Raw genomic sequence first — 13886 nt, 5'->3', positions numbered from 1 at the left:
CCACCCAACTGGAGTTGGGAGTTCAAATCTCCAGACTAGCTGTATGAACCTAGGCAAGTGATATAATCTCTGTGACTCTCTCTGGCTGTGGAGAAAAATATAATACAAGGGACTAGCACTTTACAGAAGAGGTGCATTCTATCCAAGATGATTTTGAAGCAAACTTACATAAATTGAAAATCATTTTTCCTCCACTTATTCCATTAAAAAGTAGAAAGGCATTTTTATCAGGAGGTGGGAAATAAACTCATAATCAATGTAAAAACAGAGGTGATGATGAAGTTAGGAATTAGGGGGCCATCCCTGTGGAACGCTGGGAAATGGAAGTATTTCAGAAGGATTATGGCTTTTTCCCCTTTTTATTAATTTATTTTTAGTTTTCGACATTCACTTCCACAAGATTTTGAGTTCCAAATTTTCTCCCCATCTCTCCCTATCCCCCACCCCAAGACAGTACAAATTTTGATTACCCCTTCCCCCGATCTGCCTTCCTTTCTATCACCAGCCACCACCACCACCACCCCCTTATCCCCTTCCGTTTTATTTTCCTGTAGGGTAAGATAGATTCCTATACTCCATTGCCTGTATATCTTATTTCCCAGTTGCATGTAAAAACAATTTTTAACATTTGTTTTCAAAACTTTGAGTTCCCCGTTCTCTCCCTTCCTCCCTCCCCACACACCCTCATTGAGAAGGCAAGCAATTCAATATAGGTTATACATGTGTAGTCAAGCAAAACACTTCCATAACAGTCATGTTGTGAAAAACCAACTATATTTCCCTCCATTCTATTCTCTCCTTTAACCCTGTCCCTCCTCAAAAGTGCTTGCTTCTGATCATCCCCTCCTCCCATTTGCCCTCCCTTCTATCATCCTCCCTCTCTTATCCCCTTCCCTCCTACTTTCCTGTGGGGTAAGATAGATTTTCATACCCAATTGAGTGTGTATGATATTCCCTCCTTAAGCCAGATCCAATGAGAGTAAGGTTCACTCATTCCCTCTCACCTTCCCCCTCTTCCCCTCCATTGTAAAAACTTTTTCTAGCCGTTTTTATGTGAGATAATTTACCCCATTCTACCTCTCCCTTTCTCCTTCTCCCAGTACATTCCTCTCTCACCCCTTAATTTTATTTTTTAGATATTATCCCTTCCGATTCAACTCACCCTGTGCCGTGTGTGTGTGTGTGTGTGTGTGTGTGTGTGTGTGTGTTTACATATTTATATATTTTCCCTCCAACTACCCTAATACTGAGAAAGGTCTCGTGAGTTACAAATATCTTCTTTCCATGTAAGAATGTAGATAGTTCGGGAGGCAGAGCCAAGATGGCAGCTGGAAAGCAGAGACTAGCGTGAGCCCCCCGCCAAGTCCCTCCAAAAACCTATAAAAATGGCTCTGAACCAATTGTAGAACTGCAGAACCCACAAAACAGCAGAGGGAAGCAGGGCTCTAGCCCAGGACAGCCTGGATGGTTGCTGGGTGAGGTCTTTCGCGCATGGAGCTAGGAGCGGAGCAGAGTGGAGCAGAGTCCAGCGTGGGGCCACGCGGACCAACCAGACCAGGAGCCAGGTGGAGCGGGCCCTAGCGCCCTGAATCAGTGAGCTGTGGCAGTTGCCAGACTTCTCAACCCACAAACACCAAAGACAACAGAGAAGAACTGCAGAACCCACAAAATAGCAGAGGGAAGCAGGGCTCTAGCCCAGGACAGCCTGGATGGTCTCTGGGTAAGGTCTATACTGCATGAAGCTGGGAGCAGAGCGGAGCAGAGCAGAGCCCAGCGTGGGCAGCGCGGACCAACCAGATCAGGAGCTGGGCGGAGCGTGCCCTAGCGCCCTGAATCAGTCAGCTGCAGCAGTTACCAGACTTCTTAACCCACAAACACCAAAGACAACAGAGAAGATTAGTGGGAAAAGCTGCTGGGGACAGAGTGAAAGAAGGACTTCATGGTTCAGCCACCACCCCAGGGGGCAGCAGAGGTAGGGCAGCTACAGAACTACAGCTGCAGTTGCTTCCAGCCCCAGGCCCACCTGGTGGGAGTAATTAAGTGGCAGATCAGAGCAGGAGTGAAGAGCCTGCTGAAGATCTAAGTCCAGTCTGGGTTGGGGGTTCTTGGGGAAGGAGGAGTGCTGGTGTGGCAGAGCTGGCGCATCCCCCCGAGCTTGGAACACAGTACTCTTTACTCTACAAGCAGTCATACCCTGCTGAAAAACTCAAGGGTCAAGTAAGTTGGCTGGGAACATGGCCAGGCAGCGAAAACACACCCAGATTCAGTCTCAGACTTTGGAATCTTTCTTTGGTGACAAAGAAGACCAAAACATACAGCCTAAAGAAGTCAGCAAAGTCAAAGAGCCTACAACAAAAGCCTCCAAGAAAAACATGAACTGGTCTCAGGCCATAGAAGAGCTCAAAAAGGATTTGGAAAAACGAGTTAGAGAAGTAGAGGAAAAATTGGGAAGAGAAATGAGAAGGACACGAGAAAGCCATGAAAAACAAGTCAATGACTTGCTAAAGGAGACCCAAAATTACTGAAAAATATACCAAAGAAAACATCTTAAAAAATAGACTAACTCAAATGGCAAAAGAGCTCCAAAAAGCCAATGAGGAGAAGAATGCCTTGAAAGGCAGAATTAGACAAATGGAAAAGGAGGTCCAAAAGACCACTGAAGAAAATACTACCTTAAAAATTAGATTGCAGCAAGTGGAAGCTAGTGACTTTATGAGAAATCAAGATATTATAAAACAGAACCAAAGGAATGAAAAAATGGAAGACAATGTCAAATATCTCATTGGAAAAACCACTGACCTGGAAAATAGATCCAGGAGAGATAATTTAAAAATTATTGGACTACCTGAAAGCCATGATCAAAAAAAGAGCCTAGATATCATCTTTCAAGAAATTATCAAGGAGATCTGCCCTGATATTCTAGAGCCACAGGGCAAAATAGAAATTGAAAGAATCCATCGATCGCCTCCTCAAATAGATCCCAAAGAGAAATCTCCTAGGAATATTGTTGCCAAATTCCAGAGCTCCCAGATCAAGGAGAAAATACTGCAAGCAGCCAGAAAGAAACAATTTGAGTATTGTGGAAACACAATCAGAATAATCCAAGATCTGGCACCTTCTACATTAAGAGATCGAAGGGCTTGGAATATGATATTCCGGAGGTCAATGGAGCTAGGATTAAAACCAAGAATCACCTACCCAGCAAAACTGAGTATCATGCTCCAAGGCAAAATATGGATTTTCAATAAAATAGAGGACTTTCAAGCTTTCTCAGTGAAAAGACCAGAGCTGAATAGAAAATTTGACTTTCAAACACAAGAATCAAGAGAAGCATGAAAAGGTAATCAAGAAAAAGAACAAGAAAAAGAAATTGCAAGGGACTTACTAAAGTTGAACTGTTTTGTTTATATTCCTACATGGAAAGATGATGTGTGTGATTCATGAGACCTCAGTATTAGGGTAGCTGAAGGGAATATGCATATATATATATGTATATATATGTGTATATATATGTTAATGTGTATATATATGTATATGTGAGTGTGTATGTATGTATATATGTATGTGTATATATATATATATATATATATATATATATATAGAGAGAGAGAGAGAGAGAGAGAGAGAGAGGGAGAGAGAGAGAGAGGGAGAGAGCAGGGTAAGTTGAAGATGAAAGGAAGATATCTAAAAGAAATAAAATCAAATTAAGGGATGAGGGAGGAATATATTGAGAGAGGGAGATAGGGAGAGATAGAATGGGGTAAATTATCTCGCATAAAAGTGGCAAGAAAAAGCAGTTCTGTAGGAAGAGAAGAGAAGGCAGGTGAGGCGGAATGAGTGAATCTTGCTCTCATCAGATTTGACCTGAGGAGGGAATACCATACATACTCAATTGGGTATCTTACCCCACAGGAAAGAAGGAGGAAGAAGATAAAAAGGGGGGGGATGATAGAAGGGAGGGCAGATGCGGGAGGAGGTAATCAAAAACAAACACTTTCAAAAAGGGACAGGGTCAAGGGAGAAAATTCAATAAAGGGGGATAGGTTAGGAAGGAGCAAAATATAGTTAGTCTTTTACAATGTGAGTATTGTGGAAGGGTTATACATAATGATATGCATATGGCCTATGTTGAATTGTTTGACTTCTCAGGGAGGGAGGGTGGGAAGGGAAGAGAGGAGAGAATTTGGAACTCAAAGTTTTAAAAACAGATGTTCAAAAACAAAAAAAAAGTTTTTGCATGCAACTAGAAAATAAGATACACAGGCAATGGGGCATAGAAATTTATCTTGCCCTACAAGAAAGGAAGGGAAAAGGGGACGGGAGGGAGTGAGGTGACAGAAGGGAGGGCTGACTGGGGAACACGGCAACCAGAATATACGCCATCTTGGAGTGGGGGGGGAGGGTAGAAATGGGGAGAAAATTTGTAATTCAAACTCTTGTGAAAATCAATGCTGAAAACTAAATATATTAAATAAAAAAATTTTAAAAAATGTAGATAGTTCAACTTTAATAAGTACCTTACAATTTCTCTTTCTTGTTTACTTTTTCATGCCTCTCTTGATTCTCGTATTTGAAAGTCAAATTTTCTGTTCAGCTCTGGTCTTTTCATCAAAACTGCTTGAAAGTTCTCTATTTCATTGTTCCCCCTGAAGGATTATACTCAGTTTTTCTAGGTAGGTGATTCTTGGTTTTAATCCTAGGTCCTTTGACCTCCAGAATACCATATTCTAAGCCCTCTGACCCCTTAATGGAGAAGCAGCTAGATCTGGTGTTATCCTGATTGTGTTTCCACAATACTTGAATTGTTTCTTTCTGACTGCTTGCAATATTTTCTCCTTGACCTGGGAATTCTGGAATTTGGCTACAATATTCCTAGGGGTTTTCTTTTTGGATCTCTTTCAGGAGGCGATCAGTGGATTCTTTTAATTTCTATTTTCCCCTCTGGTTCTAGAATATCAGGGCAGTTTTCCTTGATAATTTCTTGAAAGATGATGTCTTCTGGGCTCTTTTATTGATCATGGCCTTCAGGTAGGCCAATAATATTAAAATTTTCTCTCCTGGATCTATTTTCCAGATCAGTGGCTTTTCCAATGAGCTATTTTACATTGTTTTCTATTTTTTCATTCTTTTGGTTGTGTTTTATAATTTCTTGATTTCTTATAAAGTCATTAGCTTCCATTCGCTCCATTCTGATTTTTAAGGAATTATTTTCTTCAGTGAGCTTTTGGACTTCCTTTTCCATTTGGCCAATTCTGATTTTAAAGGCATTCTTTTCTTCATTGGCTTTTTGGATCTCTTTTGTCATTTGGATTAGTCTATTTTTTAAGGTGTTCAGCATTTTTTGGGTCTCCTTTAGCAAGCTGTTGACTCATTTTTTCATGATTTTCTTGCATCACTATAATTTCTTTTCCCAATTTTTCCTTTACTTCTCTTACTTGATTTTCAAAATCTTTTTTGAGTTTTTCCATGGCCTGAGACCAATTCATACTTTTCTTGGAGGCTTTGAATGTAGGAGCTTCAATTTTCTTGTCTTCTTCTGGTTGTATGTTTTGATCTTCCTTGTCACCAAAGTAAGATTCTATAGATTTTTTTTCCCACTGTTTGTTCATTTTCCCGGTCAATTACTTGACTTTTTAGCTCTTTGTTAAGGTAGGACTCTGCTTCCAGTGTGAAGGGTGTACTGCTCCAAGCTTTAGTGGTTTTGTGCAGCTGTTTTCAGAGAGATTTCTAGGGTCCTGTGAATTTTCAGTTCTTCCAAAGTTGTATGTTCAAAGGAGAGGTGTTTATTCCTCTCATGTTCTGTGCTCTGGTCTGTGAGTGACCACAAGCACTCTTTTTTGCCTTGGAACTGTGTGGCAGATTTCCTCTCCACCACTAGCACAAGCTCTGCCACACCAGCACTCCTTCTTGCCCCAGGACCATGACTGAGCAAGCGAATCCTACCTACCCTGCAATCCCCCTCTGATCAGCTGCTCAATCCCCCCACCGTATGTTGGTCAAGAGCTCCAAAAGCAGCAGCTGCTCCCGCTGCTGCTCCAGGGCTGGGGCTAGACCACCTCCTCTCTCACCCAGGTCTCACAGACGTTTCCTACTGACCTTCTAAGTTGTCTTTGGTTTTTGTGGGTTGAGAAGTCTGGAAACCACCATAGCTGCCAGTGATCCAGTCCCCCAAGACTGCTCCAGTTTTGCTAGGGCCCCATCTGTGCTGGCACACATGCTGGACTGTGCTCTTCTCTCAGACTTTTCCTGTCGACCTTCCAGGTTGTCTTGAGTTGGAAATTTGTTTCATTCTGTCATTTTGTGGGTTCTGCTGCTCTAGGATTTGTTTAGAATCATTTTTTATAGGTATTTGGGGGAGAGTTCAAGCAAGTTCCTGCTTTTACTCTGCCATCTTGGGACCTCATAGCGTTGCTTTGCTGCCATATTGCTAATAGCAATCCTTTTTAACTGCTTGACTTTTTGATTCATAAGACGATAGATCTAAGAGCTGGAAGCTATTCCCTGGCACAAAGTGGGCACTTAATGCATGCCTGTTGACTTGAAATTCATTTTAAGAATAGCAAATGAACATGATCCATGGCAGAGGACATAAGCATCTTGAGATATGAAGGCTTGCTCCTAGAAGAATCACTGTCTTTTGAACATTTCAAAGTATAAGAAGAACTAGAAAACAATTCTTTGAGGTTGATATTTTAAAAACCCATATATAAAAACACATAGTGTCAAAATTTATTCCTTTTCTTCATAACTGTTACATTCTATAATCAAAGGAGCTGCAGGCTAAGAGAGAGTCCTATTTGCCTAATAACGTCTCAGTTGGGTTAGCAATGTCTTGAGAAATGGGAATTAATTTACTTCTAATTTCACATCAGAATAGCTCCATTTCTACAGCTTATAACCTCACCCTCACCTTGCAATTTAGGATTTTCTTTTCTTTTTTTAAAAAAGCCTTCATTTTGAGATGAGCGAGTATTATCTGCTTTTGGAGCCAGTGGCTAATGAGAAATTCTTCTGTTACTAGTATGGGGGATATTAAGAACATTGAATGGCAAGGACATAGGTAAAGCTTCATGGTTAGCAAAGAGTTTGGTGCTCAGAGCCCTGGGTCCCAGACAATTCTTACGATCATACTTCAAGGATCTTTCTTTTCTTTCCTTCCTTCCTTTGTTCCTTCCTTTCTCTCTTCCCTTTCTTTCTCTGATATTTACCTCAATCTAACCATTCTTTTCAGTCACGTTCACCCTAATTCTTGTCCTTATTCCTGATCTTGTAATCCTGTGAAATCTTTCTCCAATCCTAGTTTGTTCCCCTAACCCCAAGGCATAATGGAATTTGTCTACAATAGCAATTAAAACAATTAAAATTAGGGCAGGTAGGTAGTGAAATGGATATAGCACCTGGCTTGGAGTCAGGAATTCTTAAGTTCAAATGTGGCCTTACTAGCTGTGTGACCTTGAACAAGTCACTTAACCCTGTTTGCCTCAGCTTCCTCATCTGTAAAATGAGCCGGAGAAGGAAATGGCAAACCACTCCAGTATCTCTGCCAAGAAAACCCCAAAACGGGTCATGAAGAATCAGACATGACTGAGAAAACTGAACATCAAGAAGTCTTGTGTATAAGGAGACCAAGTGATAGTCTACATCGTTTGCCCTAACTCCCTTTTACTGCTCCCTTTTGTGTATTGTCTTTTTCCCATTAGCAGGTAAGTTCCTTGAGGGCAGGGACTTTGCTGGTATCCCTAGCACTTAGAGCATAGTGTAAGAAACAAGAGTCTTACCAAGAATGCCGAGAAGCCGCTGGTCAGTTAGGAAGGACTTTTATTTAACGTTCTCGAGGGCCTAACAAGTAGGCACACTCGTTGAGACAAATACAGAGCTTTTTATTCCCTATTCTTACTTTCGTTCCATTTGTTTACAGCCTATCCGAAACAACTGAACTCCCCATGTGATTCTCCACCGTTTACATCTTCCATTATCCTGCCCCTTCCCCTCATTTTCTTTATAATTTCCAGCTGCCTCGTAAGCGCCTGCAACTTGTTTAGAAACTTGGCTTTTATGCAGAAGCAACAACCTCCTTTGCCCCATAATAGTAAGTACTAGCAGTGAGCAAGCGCTTAATAACTGCTTATTGCTTTTCGAATTGCTTGTGCGACATGGGAGACACTGGCACGGGACCGCTCAGCATGGCGTATCCACATCAGAGAAGGTTCTGTGCTCTATGAGCAAAGCATTATTGAAATAGTTCAAGAGAAACACATATTACGCAAACTCAGAGAATCCACCCCAAATGTTCACTCGCACAACTTGTGCCCAACCTGTGGCAGAGCATTCTGAGCTCCTATTGGTCTGATCAGCCATAGTCAGACACACTAAAACTTGACTCTACTAGCATAGTGAGGTCATTTTGGTCCTCTTCGAAAATGAAGGACAACTGCCAACCAACCATCTCTTTTTAAACACATTTGCTAAAATTAAAAAAAAATTCCTCTTTAATTTTAATTAAATTATTTTGCCTTTAGTCAAGCCGTGTTAATTTGAAGGCAGAAGTTTGGGGTGGGGTGGCTTTCCTTTTCATCTTTTCCACATTTTGCACTGTGAAGATTTACGGCCATATAATCACTAGGTGGCACTGTGGTCCTATAAAGGAGTCAGAAAGATTTAGGAGTATATACTGTCAATCCCTCATTGACCCTACTTCCTGTGTTTCATTCTCTGGGCTCTTGCATAATCTTAGAGGAATGTATGTCAATCAGCTCCTTGGCTCATGTTCCATTCCACTACTGTGTCCTTCCTTCATGTGTGTTGTCAATCAAAAGCCTCTAAGCAAAGGTCATTATCTTACCAAGCAATTTAACTGGATTAAATAAGAGGGTAGTAAAAGTAAAATCTTGTTCTCTGGTAACACGAGACTACATATTCCATTTGGTCCCCAGACTCAGCCCCTTCCAAAGGAATAAACCCCTTTTGGCTATAGTCTGTCTCTTTCTCGCCTCCCAATCTGAAGCCAAGAGCTAACCTGGAGAGGAGGTTCAGTGTCTTGTTTTCAGTTTGCTATTTTCTGGAACAGGATACGGATCAAGTGTTCCCAGAAACTGATGCCCACCTGTCATACATTTAATGCCAACAGTGGTAGAGGAATAGATTCAGCCCTGGTTGAAATTGCATCCCTCCAAACTCCTCTTTCACCTCTAAAGACCGACAAGCAAGGATGTGTATTCTGTATCACCTTTGCCCCACAGGGCCATCAGTTTTGGCTAACTACGCTGAGGAAGTATCACTAACTGCCTTCTCCTTTGGCATTTCATTCCAGCCGGGGCATGTAGACACACTCCTGGCTAAAAGGACATTTGTAGTCAATAATAGGTTTGACTGTATGGCCTCTGAGGTCCCTTCCAGTTCTTAGTCTGTGACAATGAGAACCAAAAGTAGGACAGTCATTGTGGATACAGTAACATTTCCAGCTTGGAGATTATCCTCCCTGATGTCATCCGTCTTCTCCAACTGCAGCTGGGTTTCATATGAAACCTTTTTATAGATTTGATTACTGATTTCACTTTGGGCATTCCATGTGCTTATGTTCATTCTCCAGGGTCCTCCCATCATTTCTTAGCCTCTTGTAATGGTTTAGGAAACAGCCTGGTGTAAATGATTTGGCCAGAAGATCTCTCCTTACCTTTCCCCCAGGGGCTATGGGAAAGGCAGAATGATCTAATAAACCAGTGTTGTCCTTGCAAGTCAAGATATCTGGGTTCAAAAGGCCAGTTCTGTTTACATGGTGTGTACATTTATATAACACACACATATATGTGGATACATACATATGTGAGTATATACATGTATACACATGCATATATATATATACATACATCATAATTTATATGTTGTCTCCCCTCTAGAATGTGAGCTGCTTGCGGGCAGGGCGATATTTTTGCCTTTGCATCCTAGCACTTAGTTCAGTGCTGGCACATAGTGGGTGCTTAGTAAATGTCAGTTTACTACTAACATTTATTAGCTGTGTGACTGCAGGTGAGTCAGTTAACCTCTCCTGGTCTGAGTTTTCTCATCTGTATTAATAATATTTAATTATTAATATATTAATTTATCAATTAATAATGTAATATTGTATTATATATAATATTGTATTAATAATATTTGTACTACCTATCTTCACAGGATTGCTATGAGGAAAGCTCTTTATAAAATACGATAGGAATTATGGGGTACTTTTATTTTGAAACTCCAAGGGGATTTCCTTTTCCTATCTCCAGAGCATCAAGCATGATTTTCAATACAGTTGCAGGGGGCACAAATTCATTTTTATTTTGTTCACAGCCTTGTATGTAGTATTTGGTGGTGACTGTTTCAAAGCAGTTTGTGGATCACACAGATGAGCCACCAGGGTCCTCCAGGTGGTCCATGGACTGGTCATTTTAAGTAGAAATGTTTTATTGTGTCTATACTTCTATCTCTGGCATGAATAACTGGGATCGATAAACCTGGAGGAAATGGCAAACAATTCCAGTATCTCTGCTAAGAAAATCCCAAATGGGGTTATAAAGTTGGACACAACTGAAACACAATGTAGACAACATAGCATTGGATTCTCAACCAAAATGTGTGTTTCCTCTAATTTCTAGCGATCTCTCTGTGTGTGGCATTAAGTGTGTGTGTGGGGGGAATGTGGTATTATTTGCTGTGATTATCAGCTCCATGGACTGAAGAAGTTTTGAGAACCACCCTTTTGTAAATGGCTAAAATCTAGCAAACTATTGTCATCATCATGAGCTGGAATTTATGTAAGACTTTAAGCTTTGTAAAGTGCATTACATATTGCTTCACACCCCTGTATTGCTCCTGCTAGACCCACTTTACAGATGAAGAATCTGAGTCAGGGAAAGGTCAAGTGTCTTGCCCAAGAGCTAGTGAACTTGGGTCTTCCTGATTCCAAGTCCAGGTCTCTATCCACTGCACCACCAAAGCTCTCAGGGGACCAAGGGACTCTTAAATAATAGCAGCTGTCACAGAGCAGGCAATAGGCTCTTCTTCAATGCTTTCAAGGGATTATCCATTTGGCAGCTTGTGCTGTGGGTATCGCCTAGATCCATCCCCACGGACAGAGCCTGCCAATGACAAATGAACTGAGAGGAGACTGAAAGTCTCAGGCTCACCACCCATGCTGTGTTTCACAAAGCTAATTAAGTCATGCTTTTGTGGAGTATTTGTGTATTAACACAGATGCGGCTTGTAGCAATTTGTTTGCCCCTCTCTATCTCCACAGAAACTGCAGCCCATGGTCACCCACCATTTTGCACCCTGCAGGCAAGGAGGTCCTTTGAGGCTGATCTTAGAAAAGAGCAAACATAGATAGAGTTGTGACGTTTTATTGCAATAACAGTTTGGCCTATTAAAAAGAACAACTTAATTTTCCCCCCTATTATCTAGTTAAAAGACAGTAATTTTCATTTTTAAGTCATATTTTAGTAGGTGACCAATATATTCTTTTTATACCTCAAAAGCACTTGGGGCACCTTGTCCTCTGAGATACTGGTCATTATATGCAGTGAGGATGGGATTTTCTATCGTACAAACGTTTTGAGATGATGTCTGCCTTTTTGTCAGTGTGTCAGTATGACAGATGGGCTGGGACCAAGGCCACTAGAGAATGAGGAGCAGACATGAGCAAGGAGCTAAGGTCTGAAGGCAGGTGGCTTAGTCAACAACACAGTCAGCTCCATCAAAGGAGGAGATGATCCCTCTTACCTGGGAACCTTTGAAAATAAGAACCACTTTTTGTCTGGGATGTTTATAGTCTGCTAGGCTCAGGGGTCTTAAAGAAAAACAAACAGTAAAGAAGAGCGTAAAGACATCCAGGGTAATACTGAAGGCACCAAATAGCTCTGGGATTGTCTCCTTGGGTTAAGTGAGGATCTCAGAGGTCACTAAATTATCTCCTCCCAAAGTGTAATGGTTGACCAAGGCCCATCACCTACTGTCACCATTATATGGCGGTTGTCACACCGTGATGCACTGGTTCAAACATGACATCCATGTCCAAAAATGCTGCCTTGCTGCTCAGCGAGTATAGTACCATGGGACTAGTATATACAGCATAAGCATGGTCCTTGCCGCTTGAGGGCAGCAGAACCACACAAAGAACATGATCCTTAGTGGAAGCCCCGTTTGTGTTCACCTGTGACCACTTGATTGGTTGGTCACTTAATCGCATTTTGCTGTTGTTGTTCAGTTACACATGACTCTGTGACCTAGCAGGCAATATCATGCCAGTACTTTCCCTGGGGTTTTCTTGACAAAGATACTGGAGTGGTTTGCCATTTCCTTCTCCAGTGAATTAAGGCAAACAGAGGTTAAGTGACTTGCCTGGAGTCACACAGCTTGTCCAGACCCCAGTACTCTATCCACTAAGCTATCTAGCTGCCTAAATGAGGATTTACTAAGTGCCTATGTTTTAACTGTAGACTAGTGGTGGTGGAGAGGGAAGCTAACAAGAGATACAAAAGATAAAGTCCTGTTCACAGTGCTCACACTCCTAGTTCAGGAGGAAAAAAAAGATGGCTATTTTGACATTTTATTGCTAAAAGTCATAATCATGCCAGTATGTGCAATTCACATTTGGCGTCACAGGCTAAATCGGAGGCAGATGAGTTTCTGTCATCACGCATTCTACATGAAAACTGAACAGCACACCATTTTAAGGGCACTGCAATATTTTTCTCAATATTTACTACAATGCCAGGGCAATGTTACTATTCATATTAATTTCAGTTGATACTTCTGAAGCACAGTGTGCTATTCTATTGCTTTCATATTTGAAATCCATACAAGCACCCAAACTATGTACATGCTTAAACCAACGAGCTATAATTGACATGCTTCTGATGTTTCTTCAAAAACAGAGCAGTTACAACCTTGACAGCATTCTGAAGGAGATCAGCACACATTAAAACTTTGGGAACACTGCATTAGTTGGGAAGTCAATTCTAAACAACTTGACTCCTTAAAATAGGGCAGAGTTTGGCAATGGATTTTAATCTGGATGAATAGAAATGAATTTTTCTAAAGAGGTCAAACAGACCATAATAAAAAGCCATTCCTGCCACCCAATGTACAAATTATCGGGAAGCAGTAAGAGAAAACCCACCTACGTCATTCTTCCTAGTCAAGGGTGGAGTTCATTCTCAGTCCACAGGGGGATGTCCCTCCTAGAGAAAGAAAAGGGGTGTGGGGGGTGGGGGGGAAAGGGGATGTTTGGAGTTTTTCTTCTGGTAGCCTAAACAGACTTGAGAATTTTAGTTTGATATAAAATAGCACCATGGAAACAAACCCTGAGCACCTAATGAATGAATATATATGTTCTCTTTCAATTCTGATTTACTTCTACTCTGATTGTGGCTGGTTAGGTGTGACTTTTTTGGCTAAAAAAGAAAATAATAACTCCAGGTATAGCTTTTTCTAAAAAACAGAATATGATGAAGAAGAAAGCAGAAGAAAGGGATCAGAGGAGCAAGAGAAAGAGGAGAAACCTGGGATAAAGCAAAGTACCGTTGTTTTTTACCAACTCCACTTTAAAATTATCTAAGCAGAAGGCTAACACTTTTGCTCAGATGGCGTTACACTCACACTAAGTTTATACTGATAAAGCACCTTCCATCCACAGTTTCAAGCCCCCTGCAATGACGGCTATTAACCACATGGCATATTAAAACACTGACCAAGATGAGTGATAATCAGCTTAGGATTGCTCTCAGTGAGTGAGTGAGCCAAGGAGCATGTTAAAGAGCCCTGAGTTCAGTGTAGTGGATGGGGCCTTAACACACTGGGTTAGAACTGAATCTGGGCTCACCTTTCTAAGCACTAAACAATATGAG

This window comes from Trichosurus vulpecula, chromosome 5 (assembly GCF_011100635.1).
Source record: "Trichosurus vulpecula isolate mTriVul1 chromosome 5, mTriVul1.pri, whole genome shotgun sequence".
Taxonomy (NCBI): Eukaryota; Metazoa; Chordata; class Mammalia; order Diprotodontia; family Phalangeridae; genus Trichosurus; species Trichosurus vulpecula.
This window is presented reverse-complemented; position numbering follows the sequence as displayed.